The 15,310-nt window shown below is 40.9% G+C and overlaps 1 protein-coding gene across 2 annotated transcripts in view; it reads right to left on the reverse strand.

Moving 5' to 3' along the window:
* The window catches only part of LOC144264289 (uncharacterized), a 43,216-nt gene extending 33,939 nt beyond the window's left edge, over positions 1–9,277 (reverse strand). Inside the window, exons 1-2 of one of the 2 annotated variants that reach the window (XM_077815923.1) lie at positions 9,230–9,277; positions 1,198–3,341 (exon numbers count right to left, since the gene is read on the reverse strand). The gene's annotated coding sequence lies outside the window, so the exon portion shown is untranslated. Of the gene's footprint in view, positions 1–1,197; positions 6,343–9,229 lie in introns of those variants that run through there. The other variant, XM_077815922.1, reaches the window with a different exon arrangement.
* Between the last annotated feature and the right edge of the window lie 6,033 nt (positions 9,278–15,310).

Genomic DNA, 15,310 nt, shown 5'->3' on the forward strand with positions numbered 1-15,310 from the left:
TATGCTGCTTTCTGATTGTGAGGGAGCCTCTGGACCTGCAGCACTGTGACTCATTGGCAGTCAACATTCTGTCTCTTCTATAGGCTATGTCGCAATAAATAGGCAGCCGTGGAGGAGCAGAGCTGAGAATAAGAAAAGTAGAAACGGGGCCCAGTAGAAATGCTGGACCTCCTCCTCACAAGCCTCCTGAACTTCCACAATGACGATGACACTCAGCCTGGAGAGGCATTTTCCTTTTCGGACTAGCCTTGAGAGTCACCAATGGCAAGAACTAGAGTAAAGGCATTTTAGTGGCTCAGTCCAAAAATGAAACTGGTGAATGATCTCTAGACACCTTGAAGGCGAGTGTATAAGTGCCTAGGTAGGGTCCTTTGGTCCTTCTCAGGTCTCCTTAATGGAAAAATTACAACTTGCGATCCTGGCAAGTCCTCTCTGGGGCTGAAACAGGGAGACAAACACCACATCTTTATCTCCAATGCAAATGAGGCAACTGGATTTTAAGGAGTCATTTTTACTCAATTAGAAGTATTACATTCTTGCAGGAATCTGGTACAGCATGACTGTATTACAGTCAGTTCTTTAAGTGCATGCAATTTGAATGCATAGGTGAAACCACAGCAAAATTTTGATAGGCACTAACAAGACAACTTATCTACAGAAGGAAAAAAATTAAGAGGCGGCGGTGCAAAGGCTTCTTCCAGGGATGCTTTTTTCCTCTCATTTCCAAAAGTTAGGACATTGGAAAATAAAGAAATTGTGCAAAAAATGTGGTTCATGCAAAGCAGCACACCCACTACGAATGAAAGCCTCTTTATCATTCAGACTGGTTCTGTACAAGACTGCTGCCTCGGAGGGACATGCTCAGTTTCTAAGCTGACAGAGGCACTAAGGTATATAAAATAAATCACGTGCCTTCCTGGAAGTCACATATCTAGTGAGTGAAAATGAGTGTCATTCTATACAGTTGATAATCAGTGGTGGGGATAACATTTATGTCAAACCTAAACCACATTAAATCCTGTGTCTTTTCACTCTTGAAAGAGTTAAAGCCTATAGGCCAGTCAAATCATCTCTTCTTGCAGAGGTTGGTAATGCTCCATCAGGTGGTACATAACACGGATCTCAAACTTTAGTTAACATTACAATTTTTCATCTATCCACTTAATAATTACCAGTAATACTGCACACTCACAGCACCTTTTGGACGAGACTCTCATATTACTTTCCGAACACTGGTGACTAAGCGTTCCCCAGAGGTTCACACTTCCTACTCCCCCAGTGAACTGCAGTCACCTGTGGGATGGAAAGCAGCAGCAGTTTGACAGTATCAACTCAGCAACATTACAGAGTCATTTATGAGCAGAAGTGAAGGTGAACTGCATCCGTAGGAAACTGCAGAGCATTAATGTTTTGGATTGTAGTTTGGCCACAACAGTGAGGTTAACGCCTCTATCTTTATGAAAAAGTTGCCATGACAGACCAGCCTGGTAAGGACCTTTATGGTTCATCTGAATGACTGCAGGTGTAACAGCACATGGCATCCTACCCTTCTGGGGTATTAGTTTAGAATGGTCTCAGAGGAAAGAGCTCCTTCTGCTGAACTAAGACTACTTACTGCAGCATCTAGGATTTACTTGGTTCTGATCCAGCTCAATTTGCAGGATTTGATGGGCTCACAACAGAATGTGGCAAGCAACAGGCCATTTCATCTGCTTTATCCCACATAAGTGTCAAAGTGTGCCCCAAAGTCACCTAGCTGTGGTGGTGGTTTAAAACAGGTCTGAGATAATAGTTTAATACTTGAAATTCTAATATAATCAGTTAAATCCCAAGCCCTACTGGTGTTGTGAAGCCTCAGAGAATATTACTATTTACATTTCCAATCTGCTACACAGGTGCTTTTGGAAAATTCCTGGCATGGACTCTGGCACAAAACAAAAAGAATATTTCCATTTTTTTTGGACACTGGAGTGGGAGTAAACAGAAAGAAGAAGTTAGAGCAAAATGATTGTGAAACAAAACGAAACTCACCATGTGAACTCTGGCGGTTTTCATCCAGTAATAATTCATAAATTAATGTTAGAGAAGGCTGGTCTTGATTTTAAGGTATTGGACTGAGATTCAGGAAATCTGAGTTCAATTCCCCACTTCTGCTTCAGACTTCCAGTGTGACCTTGGGACCTTAATCTCTGTGCCTCAAGGTTCCTCTGTAAAATGGGGGTGATAATATTTCTTTTCTTATATATTTAGACTGTAAACAATTTGGGACAGAAATTGGATAGTGTCTATTAGAATGGGACCTTGATATCAGTGTGGGGCTTGCTACCATAATATAAATAATTAACAAGCTTCGTTATGACAATGCTGCTATTAGGTCTCAGCTCAGCAGTTACTCACTGAGACTGGGAAGAGAGCACACCCACACGCATGAACCAGAAACATTTTAAAGAGAACAAAAAGCAACACATTATGTGAGAAATTAAGAAACTGGTAAGTCAGAGTCACTAAGGGAGTAAAACATACTCCTCAATAAGGCTGAGGAGCAACTTCAGAGTGCAGAAAAATCTTATTTCTTTAACAGCTGCTACAAATTTATACAATAAAATAAATTGTTAAAAACACTAACAAGCTGGACTCAGAAGTCACAACAAACTGTTAGAAGCCTCCACCCTGTTTCCATTTGCCCCAGTTCTCCTCCAGTTTTCATCATTTCTTGTATAATCACCAATCTTGTATAATAGCCAAATTTAGACTACAAGTACCTCTGTGCAGGGACAGTGTTATATTTGTTCAGCATGGTTATGATACTGTATAAATAAGACACCTGAACCCTTTCCATTGAACCAAAGAGTCTCATGCAAAATCTTTTATAAATCAACATTTTAATGCCATTCTAATTTAAAAAATGGCAATTTGAGCATCAAACTCAGTCCCCTCAATCTAATTTTTGGAATGCATCTTCTGAAGTGGAATAACATAGCATGATTTTGATTCAGGCATAACAGACGAATTTAAAAGGAACACAGAGTGAACTTACATTTGACTCAAAGTTTAAAAATACATTGGTAAAAACATGATTTTAGAGAACTTCAGACTAGTACAAAACGTTTCCACAATTAAAAATCCAAAGACAGCAGCTTTGAAACAAATCAGCATCCCCTATATTACCCCCCGCAGTGTTTGAAACTCTGCCACTGCTACTCTGAGAACATGAAAATGAATACAAATGAAAATTTAAAAAAAAAACAAAACCAAAAAAAGGAGTATAAACAGGAACTGACTCCATTGATTGATTTTTTTTTTTTTTTTTTTTTGGTCACTGCCTCCATCAAAGATTGCAACTGAAAGGGGGAAAAAAAGAAACAGGAAATTATACCACATTTCATTACAGGTAAAAAACCACATTTTCAGATCATTGGCATTTTAAGTGGCATCCAAATCTGTGCACATATTAAAGCATAATGTCCATATGATTCTACGATCTAAAACTTGGTAATGGGCATGTTTTTGTTTATACAGTTTTGTTTATGCTGCATTGATTAGTGGGTATTGACAGAAAACAACACATTCCATATTATACTGAATATAGCTCTAGATTTTTTTTTTTTTAAAACAAAAATGTCAAAATATGATGGCTTCCAAAATTTCTCAATCCACTGCATTGTTTCCTTATTTGGTTAATCTTTGCTTGGGTGACTCAGTGTTATAGTAACATTCAGAATTTCTTAGCTCATCTACAACCAAATATTGTTATGGTGCCTGAAAGGGGGAAATGAAAGCGCTAGTTTTGAAAACAAATCTGGAGTATGCATAAGGATTGCCCAATTTTTTTAACACACATTTTTTTTTTTTTTTTTTTTTTTTACAAGGAATTGAGCAATTAAGTAGAATCAAAGCAAGATAAACAGTCTGCAGAATGCAAGCTAAATATTTAGGTCCCAGCTGCTTGCAAGGCTGCCTCTCTTCCCCATATGGTAGCTCACCAGTTGCGGTTATCACAAGCATCCTTTTGGTGTAAGTGGGAGGGAATAGGCAGCAGGGCATTCCCAGGTCTTGACTACACAAAACATTCAGCAGTTTAATTAAACTGGTTTAGTTAGTTAGGGCAAACCCCTGTAGACACTTCTTTCAGTTGAAGAGTCACTTAGTTTTGTCTTTTAAATTTCCTGCATGAATAAGAGTGTGTGTGTGGGGGGGCCTTTGGCAGATTGAAAACTATGGTCTAGACTGCAGGGATGTCTTGATCTGAGGTTTCTTTCAAGCTCAGCCATCCTTAACACTCACACACTGCAAGGCATATAGAAACATGCAGTGCTGTGCAAGAGACGTGTTGTGTCAAAAAGCAACAGTCACGCATAGAGCTAAGATAAACAGCAAAGGCAGCATTTCAGATGACATGAAGCAGGCTTAAAAAGAAAAGAATAAGGTATTTTCTTCCATTTACAACAAAGCTGTTGGAGATGTTTGCTCCAGACCTTGCAGCCTCTCCCAGTTTTTCTTCACCTCAGAACTACCCAATTCTCAAGGCATTTGAAACTCATTTAAGCAACAACAACAACAAAGTGTGTTTGCAACGAGCAGATATAAGCTATGCATAAGCTTGTGTCTTCATCTGTGAAATGTATTCTCCATTTCCAGGCTACAAATACAGAAGTTTGATTTGCAACTCCTGTGTCCAGCTGGAAAGAACATCACACTCTCCACTGAAAGACTCTGAACAACTTCATTGAAGAGTTTTCCTTTTCTCCCTGTAAATTTTTGAGTAATTTTAGACTATCAAGAGCTAATTAGAGAGATGCGAAATTCAAAGATACTGAGCTGTCTTTAATAGGCAAAATCACTACACACCTATTGAATAAGTTAAACACATCGCTGAGCTCCAATGCTGTGGGCACTCTTTTGATATATATTGTGGTAGTGCCTAGCAGTGGTTTTCAAACTTTTTTCCAGGGGACCCAGTTGAAGAAAACTGTTGATGCCTGTGACCCAACGGAGCTGGGGATGAGGGGTTTGGAGTAGGAGGGGCTCAGGGCTGGGGCAGAGGATTGGGGTGTGGGCTGCGGGCTAGGGCTGGGAGGTGCAGGCTCTGCGGTGGGGCCAGGGATGAGGGATTTGGGGTGCAGGAGGGGCTCCAGGTTTGGAGGAGGCTTAGGGCTGGGGCATGGGGTTGGGGCATGGACTCCAGTGGCTTCCGGTTAGCGTCACAGCAGGGGTGCTAAGGCAGGCTTCCTGCCTGTCCTGGCGCCACAGACAAGTGCTGCGTCCCGGAAACAGACAGCAGCAGGTCTGGCTCCTAGGCGGAAGTGTGCAAGCGGCTCTGTGCGGCTCTCACCAGCAGGGAACCCACCAATGAGAGTGCGGAACTGGTGCTTGGGCAGCATGCGGAGCTCCGTGACCCCCCTGCCTAGAAGCCGGACCTGCTGCTGGCTGCTTCTGCAGCCCAGCGCAGTGTCAGAGCAGGTAGGCACTAGCCTGCCTTAGCTGGGCAGCACCGCTGATGGGACTTTTAACATCCTGGTCAGTGGTGCTAACCAGAGCCGCTAGGGTCCCTGGGTGCTGAGCAAGGCGACCCAGTACCTTATATGCTGCAATCCAGTACTGGGTCGTGATCTGAACTTTGAAAAACACTGGCCTAGAGGCCCACATCGGACATCAGGGCTATTTGTGCTAGGCACTGTACACACAATGAGAAGCTGGTTCCTGCCCTGAAGGAAAATTAGACAGGTCTTACTTTAATTTCTTCCCTTGTTCAGGAAATCTACCACTCATTCTTTTTGTCCCTTAATTCTTTCTCAGCCTGATCTGTTTTCTACTTTAAAATGTTTTCCTTACTCAGAAAACTCTTTCTGTGCCGTCTCCCACTGTCAACTCAGCATTCACAGCCTAACTGTTATCAGCTAGAAGTCAGGTCAGAGTGGATCAGTTTAGCTCTCTATGGCAAAAATAGATTTTTAGATCAAGCAGAACAGGTCCAGTACAAGTTTCCCTATGACATACTGGAGAATTTCTGTAGACTCAAGAATTCTTCTGCACTCCAGGTGAAAAACCCCTTAAACCTATGATGCAGTGCAATTGTCTTAAACAGGCACTTATTTTTAATACACTTGTTTGCTTCTAAACATACCAAAATTGATCATGAATCAGAATCACCACAGCAAGACTAATTCAATCAAAAATGAAAGATACCAGACCATTTAGGACAACACACTAACACGTCTGCATTTGTGATGGCTCATCCATGACCAGTTTGGATTGCCCAGTTATTAACATGGATTAACATGGCACAATTTTCTGGAGTAATCATGGATTTAAAAAAAAACAAAAAAACAAAAAACCCCAACACGCAATCACTATGACTCCAAACGCTGGTTCTTCAAATGAACTGAACTTGAGCAACACTTGGAAAGGAACAACATTTCTTATGAGGTAAGAGTACACTTGCTTAGAACAGCCAGTCAGTAGTTCTGCTTCACTTTAATCTTTCCTCCTGCAGATCTGTTAAAGGCTAAGGACAACTCAGACTCATGAGTACAGCATTACTTCCTCAGCAGCAGTTTAACACACAGGATTCCACAACATTTGGAACCACATAAGGATCAAAAAAATTCCCAATGCAAATACAGCAGAGGAGCTCAAAGCACTTAACCACCAATTATTCTTAGCACCCCTTATTGCTACCATTTTACAAATGCGTAGACAGCCCGGAGAGGCTGAAAGATGGTATATTGGGACTTTCAGCAACAGGATACCGTACTGAGTTCAAAGACTAGCATGCTTACTATTAAACAATGCCTCCTTTCTTTGTCTAGTGTGAGAATGTGCAACAAAAGTGAAATTTTGATGAGGTAACATCTTATGCCATGTACCTCTTACTTTCCTTCGTGGTTCTCATCTTTAGACCACTCATCCATTGAGATATTTCTATAGCCCCATCACCATAATAGCCACTCTTTACACTAGATACAGTCGCTCAACAGTTGGCTCTTCATGGAATTACAGTTTAAAGCCTTTACTTAATTTTGCACGTCCTGGAGAAAGGGAGAGAGAGCTTTGATTAAAGAGAGAACCCCAGAATACCATACACATGGTCAAACTGAAAATATCTTAAGGGCAGACAATACATTCAGCCTTACGCAAGTAACAAAGACAGCCCCTCATCCATGAAGCCCAGTAATTAAGAGCAATCACAGAGATGACAGGATGCTTCAGGAAGTGGTGTTCAAACAGTTCCTCTCCTCAACTTCCAGTAAAATATAAATCACTTAAATTGTTTAAATACTCATTTTAAGTGATATGGGGGGAAAAAAGAGCACAGTGAATCTTTAACTTCACAGCAGCCAACAAAGTAACATCCATATTTTACGCAATACAATCACACCACTGTGCAACAGTACTGAAAAAGGCTTTCCAAAAATAATAATTCTCAAACTTTCTCTTCCTAGAACTGCAGAGAAGAGAGAAAATGTGTGTTTCTTTTTAGAAATTGTAAGGCAGACAGACAGTAGGGCCAGGAGCATAGTGCAAATACCATAGCTGATGGATCATAGTTCTGGGAGGGTGGGTCTCAAACATGTTTCAGGGGATCTGATCACCCTTCTTTTCTTTATGGCTTGATTGGGGAAGGGAGGAGGAAGAGGGAATATCCATATATTTTTTTCCTGATTAACACGGGGTTGCAATATAGAAAGGTTGAAAGTCACTTCACTAGAAGATTCTTTCAGTGAATCAAATTAATGAGAATTTTCTTAGGGATGCATTCTAATATGATAGATATACATATTAACTTGATTCTTATGCCGTACCCCTATCTACACATTTTAGTTACACACACGCACACCTTGCAAAGACATGAGGATTGAGAGCGCAGGTGGAGATGTTTGAAGACCAAAATATCTGGCATTGACAGACCTTGCTCTTGCTATTTCTTTTGGAAATGACGAGCCTGGGGTAAAAGATACTTCTGACATATTTCCAATTAACAGTGAGAAGCTTCCAGTCAAATAGGTTCTGGCAGTGAAACATGCTTGGGAGATTGTTACTCCTAGAATCCTACTCTTCGTTTACTCAGAACTGAAGGCATGATCTCAGATTATAGTCAGGCAAGCAAGGACAGTCTCATGAGGTTATTCCCAGAACGTTAGAGAGCTTCAACAGAAGAGCCCTAAAAGGTGGCCTGCAACACAAGGTCTATTAAAACAGCAGCAGATTTCCGACCATTGATGTGTTTTAGTGGATTATGACACACAAGCCTCAACATTGAAGTCCTAGATTCAAATTCTGTTTGGTCACAATTGAAAATGAATTTGGACAGCCTCATCCTCACTGTTTGGACACACCAAAAAACAATTACACCTTTGGTTTGAGCTGGCAGTCTCTCTGCTTAACAGAAATCAAAATGGAGCTAGCAAGTCAGGACTGAGGTGCAGAATGGAACCCACGTCTTCCAAGAATCAAGCCAGTGTAAACTGGTTGGGTGACCTTCCTGACTCAGAGAACATACTTATCTTAGGTAACTACAGAGATATAAACTGTAGATAAGGTAGAAGCTGCACTAGTGTGGATTTTTTGTTTTATTGTTCAATGCATTGACCTGGGAGAGGAAAAACGTATGGCATTGTGTATGCCTACAACTTCCCATTTTTCATAGGTGGGAAGCCACATGTATGGATGATACTAGAAATGAAGGTTAGACTTTGCTAGATGTGGTGAGCGGAAACTAGGGGTGAAATCCTGGCCCTATGGAATTCAATGGCAGTTTTGGATTTCATAGTTGACACCACTCTTTGAGCATGCAATACATTACATGGGCCAGTAAATCAAAGGGTGTAAGCCATTAAAGCAGGCAGGATTCCAAGGGTGGAAGAAAAGGGGACATAACCAAAGAAGAATTTAAAGACCTTCCTCAGAGAAGGTTTGGCACAAGCTTGAGCTTTCAACTGATGGGGGCTGGAGAAGGAGGCAAAGAAGCAAGCAAGAAAATACATTATCTTTCAAGATGATGAAAACAGGGCCACAAATAAAACTGCTGTACATAAGACCAGTCCTTCCTCTATCGGTCTCTGCCACTAACTCAAAGCAATGAATTAGCTTGTTATTTAGATTTACAGTAGGACTTAAAATATACAACAATTTAGCTCTGGATGCTTCTAATGGAAGCAGAACAGAGATTGAAGCTGGTTAAGAAAACACAAGCTGATGAAAACTTCAACTCTTATCACTAGTTGCCTACAGTCTTTTGGCAGCTCCAGGGAAAGATTGCCCAGTAGCCTGCATTGATAGATCCATCCATCTGTGCAGATTTTGTTTCTCACACCCACCTCTGTAGTACCTGAGGAAACAGAATAAAGATTTAAATAGAAGGGTAAAGGCTGAGGAGTGTTTACTGCATTTATAGCCTACTGGTTAGACAACGTTGCCAAATGAATGTATGACAATGAGCTCTACTTTGAAATTCTATCTTGTTGAAAGGGGCAGTGCCAAGGAGCACCGACCCTAAATTAGACTGCAAAAAAGTTGTGTTTTTTTTTTAAACCCACAAATTGAAAAAGATTTTTATTAAATTAAAAGAAGTCAATGAAACCAGCCAGGAAAACCAGTGATCTGTAGAGCAGCAAGTCAAGGTATACGCATCCTCTAAATAGCACTGATTAAAAGGGGAGATTGCCAACCTGTAAGTTATGTTTCCCCAAGTATGTTGTATCTACTATTGCAACTAGTAACCCTATAAAATTATTACAATGGAATCTGATTGCAGAAAAGGTGTATTTTGCCTTAAATTTTTTACCAGTTTGTTTACTTGGTGCATTTATCAGCAATTTGGGTAGATTCCGTGTCACCATTTCATTGATGCTAGCTGTGCTTCCTGGCTTGTGCCCAAACAGGAAGCCATCTCTCAGGCACAGAACTGCAGGAAGGTCACATGTGCACTCTACAAGAAGAGGTTTATTGGTAACAGCAGCAGCAAAGCTGAAATTAAATATGAAGAGGCATAGGCAGGTGTGTACAGAGAAACGAGAGGGAAGTGGAAGATGGAGAAAAAGGGAGCCCAAAAGGGTTGATGTTGTTCTTAGGTCCATGCAAAAAGTTTTAACACACAGTAGGGTAAACAGGGAAAAGACAGACAACAAAAAAACAGACACAAACCACAACTTTTTTAGAAGGTTTAAAGAAAAACAACCCCAAAACAATCCAGACCATCCTATTAAAGGGGCTCTATCAGAACACTATATTTTAAAAAAGTTATTCAGTTTAAGAAAAATGAAAGTTGACATTGTTCATTTAAATTGGCACAAATGCTCTAGGACCATGCGAGGTTGGAGGCTCTCACAACTGCCTGAATGGCTACACTGCAATTAAACAGCCCCTTTACCCAAGCTCCAGGACCCCAAGTCAGCTGGCACAGAGCAGCTGCAGGGGTCTAATTGCAGGGTAAACATAGCCTAAGGTAATGTTATGTAAACCCAGGGTTAGTAGAACTCGAGTTAGCTGACCCCAGGTTTGTTAACCTAGGGCTTGAGCATCTACACTCATTTGTAACCCCCAAGTTATGAATATTGAACCCTGGGTTCCAACCTGGGGCTCCACCATCTACACAGAATTATGTAGGCTTAAGTCCAACCACCAATAACCCAGCCTTCCTAGCACCATCCCAAAATGTGGCCCTTCTAGTCCTTTGTTCGTGGTGTAGTGTGGGAAAACTTGACTGTCCGGAGGACAAATAAAGTCAGCCCATAGGGCTGTGGGATATTTTTGGGGGACTTCCAGAGCATAAGTCCAGTGGGGCTGACTCACTGCAAAGCAATAGGGTTTGAACCCTGGGCTCCAGCTTGACTTAGCCTCAGACACTCCACCCCCATGTGGTCCTTAGGATGATTTGTGTATAGATGGAAGCCGGAGTTAGGCTTGAGCCCGAGTTCAAAGCCTGGACTTACACTGCAATGTAGACATACCCTAAATGTGCTAGGGGCTATCAGATCACCTCTGAAACTACACACCACCAGAGCAGCGGCATTTGACATGGAAACACTTATGAGGCTCTTACCTATGGAATTTGTCACAGATGGGGATAGCCTGAGCCTGAGTCATGTCATTCTTAAGGTGTGGTACAAGGACTGGCTCATCTGCCTTCGCCTAGAAACAAGTTGTGAAATAGGTCTGGCTGCATGTTCTAGGAAATAAACTACTGAAATGCGAAACTTCTGAAATAACTGGCTTTAGCCTGTGGGGAGAGGAGGAGTTTTATTCCTTTCCTGAGAAGGAACTGAAGTTTTTTCAAGTTTATGCAATGGCATCCAGACACCACAGGGATCGGCACAGAACAATGCGTAACCATCACCACCTACTACAAACAGAACCTGTGGTAGTCCATAGAAATGGAGACATGTCTACACTTCGGAATAACCCTAATTCAGCAGTGTTCCTGAAGTAAATGGGACTAATTCAATTGGTATAAGATCCTGCATGCCCTTGTCTACACTTTAAGAGCCTGTGCATTTCTGCAGATAACTCATCTCTGACGTGTGAACTAGCTATTACCAAGTGTGGACAAGACCAAAGTGAGAATGGTTGAAGAGGTTACAACTGACCAGTCTAGTTTCATCCCCCAAAAGAGAGTCATACACCCAAAGTAAAACACAGCATAGTGACATCAATTTACCTAACATTTTTAGTCTTGTGTGTTAAGACATAAGGAATTAAGATAAAAGGTAACAAATACAAGCCATCTATTCTGACAGCTCTGGAGACATGTAAAATTTGGAAAATTGGTATTTTAGAAAAGAAAAGTTTGATTTTGGAGGGGAGGGGGAGAATGGACGTTCCTGAATTGCAGATAATCCTAACTGGGATTCCGATCATTAGCACTTACTTGTAATACAATTTTTAATATAGAAAGTTTCCCTTTAAAGTATGAGGCCTATCAATTGACTTAATCTTTAAACTTAGATTTTTCTGAAGGTGTAAATGCAAAATAAGGCAGTCAAAAAAGCTATACTGTACTCTCCATGCTGCCTCACCCTGTTCAGACGTGCATTATGTGCGTACTTATTGTATGTGTGGGGTTCCTATAATTACAAATTGCACAACTTAATTAGTGCTGAGATATATTTGAAATTGTAAGAGACTACCAAAATAAAAGTTATACTAGTAATATTTAAGGGTTTAATTTGTGTATTCTAATATGAAGGAGCCCACTTTAAAATGAATAAAGACCTAATAAGATGCAAAGAGGGTTGTCTTTGCTTCACTGAAATACAGATAGTGATATACTGAAGCGTTTTTATAAAGCCGCTATCCAGATTAGAGCAAATAATGCTAACTTCAACAATGAACACAACAAGAGATTGGTGTTATAACTGGAAAGTCGTCAAAATGGGTTACATTGAGATTTGGGTCCTCACTGTGGTAGGTCTCATTTACATCAGCAAATTTAAGATCTAAAATGTTTACCACAGGTGTTATCAGCAAAGGTGGCTGTACTGAAGACACTCTGCTGAATAGGTTATAAAAAAAAAATCTTTGGCATCCAGGCTAGACTACTGCTTTCACCATTGCCATGTTCAGCAGGGCTGGATTAAGTTTGATGAGTTGTTATAGTTTTGCCGCCTCCTCTTTGCATACTCAGTTCCTTCCCTTTACTATTTTACCAACACGCATGCCTGATGTCAAATATTTTATTGTTAAATGACCTTGATTATTTCAGTTCCAGATTTTAAATCTGAGATACCAATTGTAAAGCTGAAAGAGTTACAATTAGGTCTGTCAAATGATTAAAAAAGTTAATCACAATTAATCCCCGGTTTAATTGCACTGTTGAACAATAATAGAATACCATTTATTTAAATATTTTTGGATAATTTCTACATTTTCAAATATACTGATTTTCAATTCCAGCACAGAATACAAATGGTACAGTGCTCACTTTATATTTATTACAAATGTTTGCACTCTAAAAAAGGAATGAGGTGAATTGAAAATTCTATTTCTTTTAAGCACTGTAGTGTGATCTCTATCGTGAAAGTGCAATTTACAAGCCCACTCAGTCCTACTTCTTGTTCAGCCAAACGTTAAGACAAACAAGTTCGTTTACATTTAGGGGCGATAATGCTGCCCTCTTTTTATTTACAATGTCACCTGAAAGTGAGAACTGGTATTCGCATGGCACTGTTGTAGCCAGTGTTGCAAAATATGCTAAATATTCATATGCCCCTTCATGCTTTGACCACCATTCTGGAGGACATGCTTCCATGCTGACAGGTTCTACTCAATAATGATCCAAAGCAGTGCGGGCTCATGCACCTTCATTTTCAACATCTGAGTCAGATGCCACCAGCAGAAGGTTGATTTTCTTTTTTGGTGGTTTGGGTTCTGTAGTTTCTGCATCAGAGTGTTGCTCTTTTAAGACTTCTGACAGCATGTTCCACATCTAGTTCCCCTCAGATTTTGGACGGCACTTCAGATTCTTAAACCTTGGGTCGAGTGCTGTAGCTATTTTAAGTGCTGGTTTACACTACCGCTTAAGTCGATGTACGTTACACAGCAGTGTGAAAAAGTCACCCCCTTGAGCGATGCAACTTACAGTGACCTAAGCACTGTCCACACCGGCATAGCTTCTGCCTCTCGCAGAGGTGGAGTAATTATGCTGATGGTAGAGTGCTCTCCCGTCAGCATAGCGTGTCTTCACCAAACGTGCTATAGCAGCACAGCTGCATCGGTGAAGCTGCGCCAATGTACCACTATCGTGTAGATTTGCCCTTAGAAATCTCACCATTGGTACCTTCTTTTCATTTTGTCAAGTCTGTAGTGAAAGTATGCTTAAATTGAACAACATGTACTGGGTCGTCAGAGACTGCCAGAACACAAAATATATGGCAGAATGCAGCTAAAACCACAGAGCAGGAGACCTACAATTCAGCCTCAAGGAGTTGAGTCACAAATTTAATTAACTTTTTTTTTGTTTGTTTTTTTAACAAGCATCATCGGCATGGAACCATGTCCTCTGGAATAACGGTCGAAGCATAAAGGGGCATACAAATGTTTAGGATATCGGGCACGTAAATAACTTGCAACGTTGGCTGCAAAAGTGCCATGCGAATGCCTGTTCTCACTTTAAGGTGACATTGTAAATAAGAAGTGGTCATCATTATCTCCCGTAAACGAAACTTGTTTGTCTTAGCGATTGGCTGAACAAGAAGTAGGACTGAGTGGACCTGCAGGCTCTAAAGTTTTACATTGTTTTGTTTTTGTGTGCAGTTATGCAACAAAAACTATACATTTGTAAGTTGAACTTTCATGATAAAGAGACTGCATTTGGATGAGGTGAACTGAAAAATACTATTTCTTTTGTTTATCTTTTTACAGTGCAAATATTTGTGATAAAAATATAAAGTGAGCACTGTAACTTTGTATTCTGTGTTGTAATTGCAATCAATATATTTAAAAAGGTAGAAAAAACCATCCAAATATATTTATAATAAATTTCAATTGGTATTCTATTGTTTAACAGTGCGATTAAAACTGCGATTAATCGTGATTTTTTTAATCAAATTTGTTTTGAGTTAATTGTTTGTTAATTGAGTTAACTGTGATTAATTGACAGCCCTAATTACAATGCATAAAACCATTTTTATTTAGGCACATAATTGGTAGTAATTCACAGTGATGCTATGGCTTTAATTACCTAATAACCTATAGCATTTATAGCAGTGGTATTCAATTACATTTTCTGGAAGGCCAGATAAGGCAATGTCCAAACCTTGGCAGGCCAAAAGGCAATCACTAGGACCAAGGGGCTTTGCTTTCTACTGGGCTGCAGCATGGCCCCCGCCAGAGGTTCTTTACCCCCCCTTCTCCCTTCCCAGGTTGGGCATAACAGAGAGGGAGGGAGTGGAGAGAAGCCATTCCTGCTCACTGGAGGGGAGAAGGGAAGAGGGTGTGGAGCTGCAGGGCTCTTTCTGTTTTGTCCTCCTCTCCTGTGAGGAGGGACGGCTTCTCTGCACCTCCCTTCCTGTGAGAGTAGAGGCTAAGCTCCTGAGGGAAGGGGGACTGAGCTCAGCAGCTTGTGGAGCAGTTGTGATTGGCTGCTGCTTCCCAGGAGGCATGAAAGGAGAGCAGATACCCAGCAGTGGGCCAAACAGAAGCCCCTCACAAGTCAGAACTGGACTGCAGGCTGCCAGCTGAAGAACAATGAAGTAATTGATTCATATTTTTGGGGTGTCCTCAAAATCCAAGGGCCCAGGCTGCAGTCCCTAATGCCCCTGCATTAATCCAGCCCTGACTGTCACTAATGATCACTGCTAGTGTAGATGCAGGC

Source organism: Eretmochelys imbricata, chromosome 4 (genome assembly GCF_965152235.1).
Source record: "Eretmochelys imbricata isolate rEreImb1 chromosome 4, rEreImb1.hap1, whole genome shotgun sequence".
Lineage (NCBI taxonomy): Eukaryota > Metazoa > Chordata > Testudines > Cheloniidae > Eretmochelys > Eretmochelys imbricata.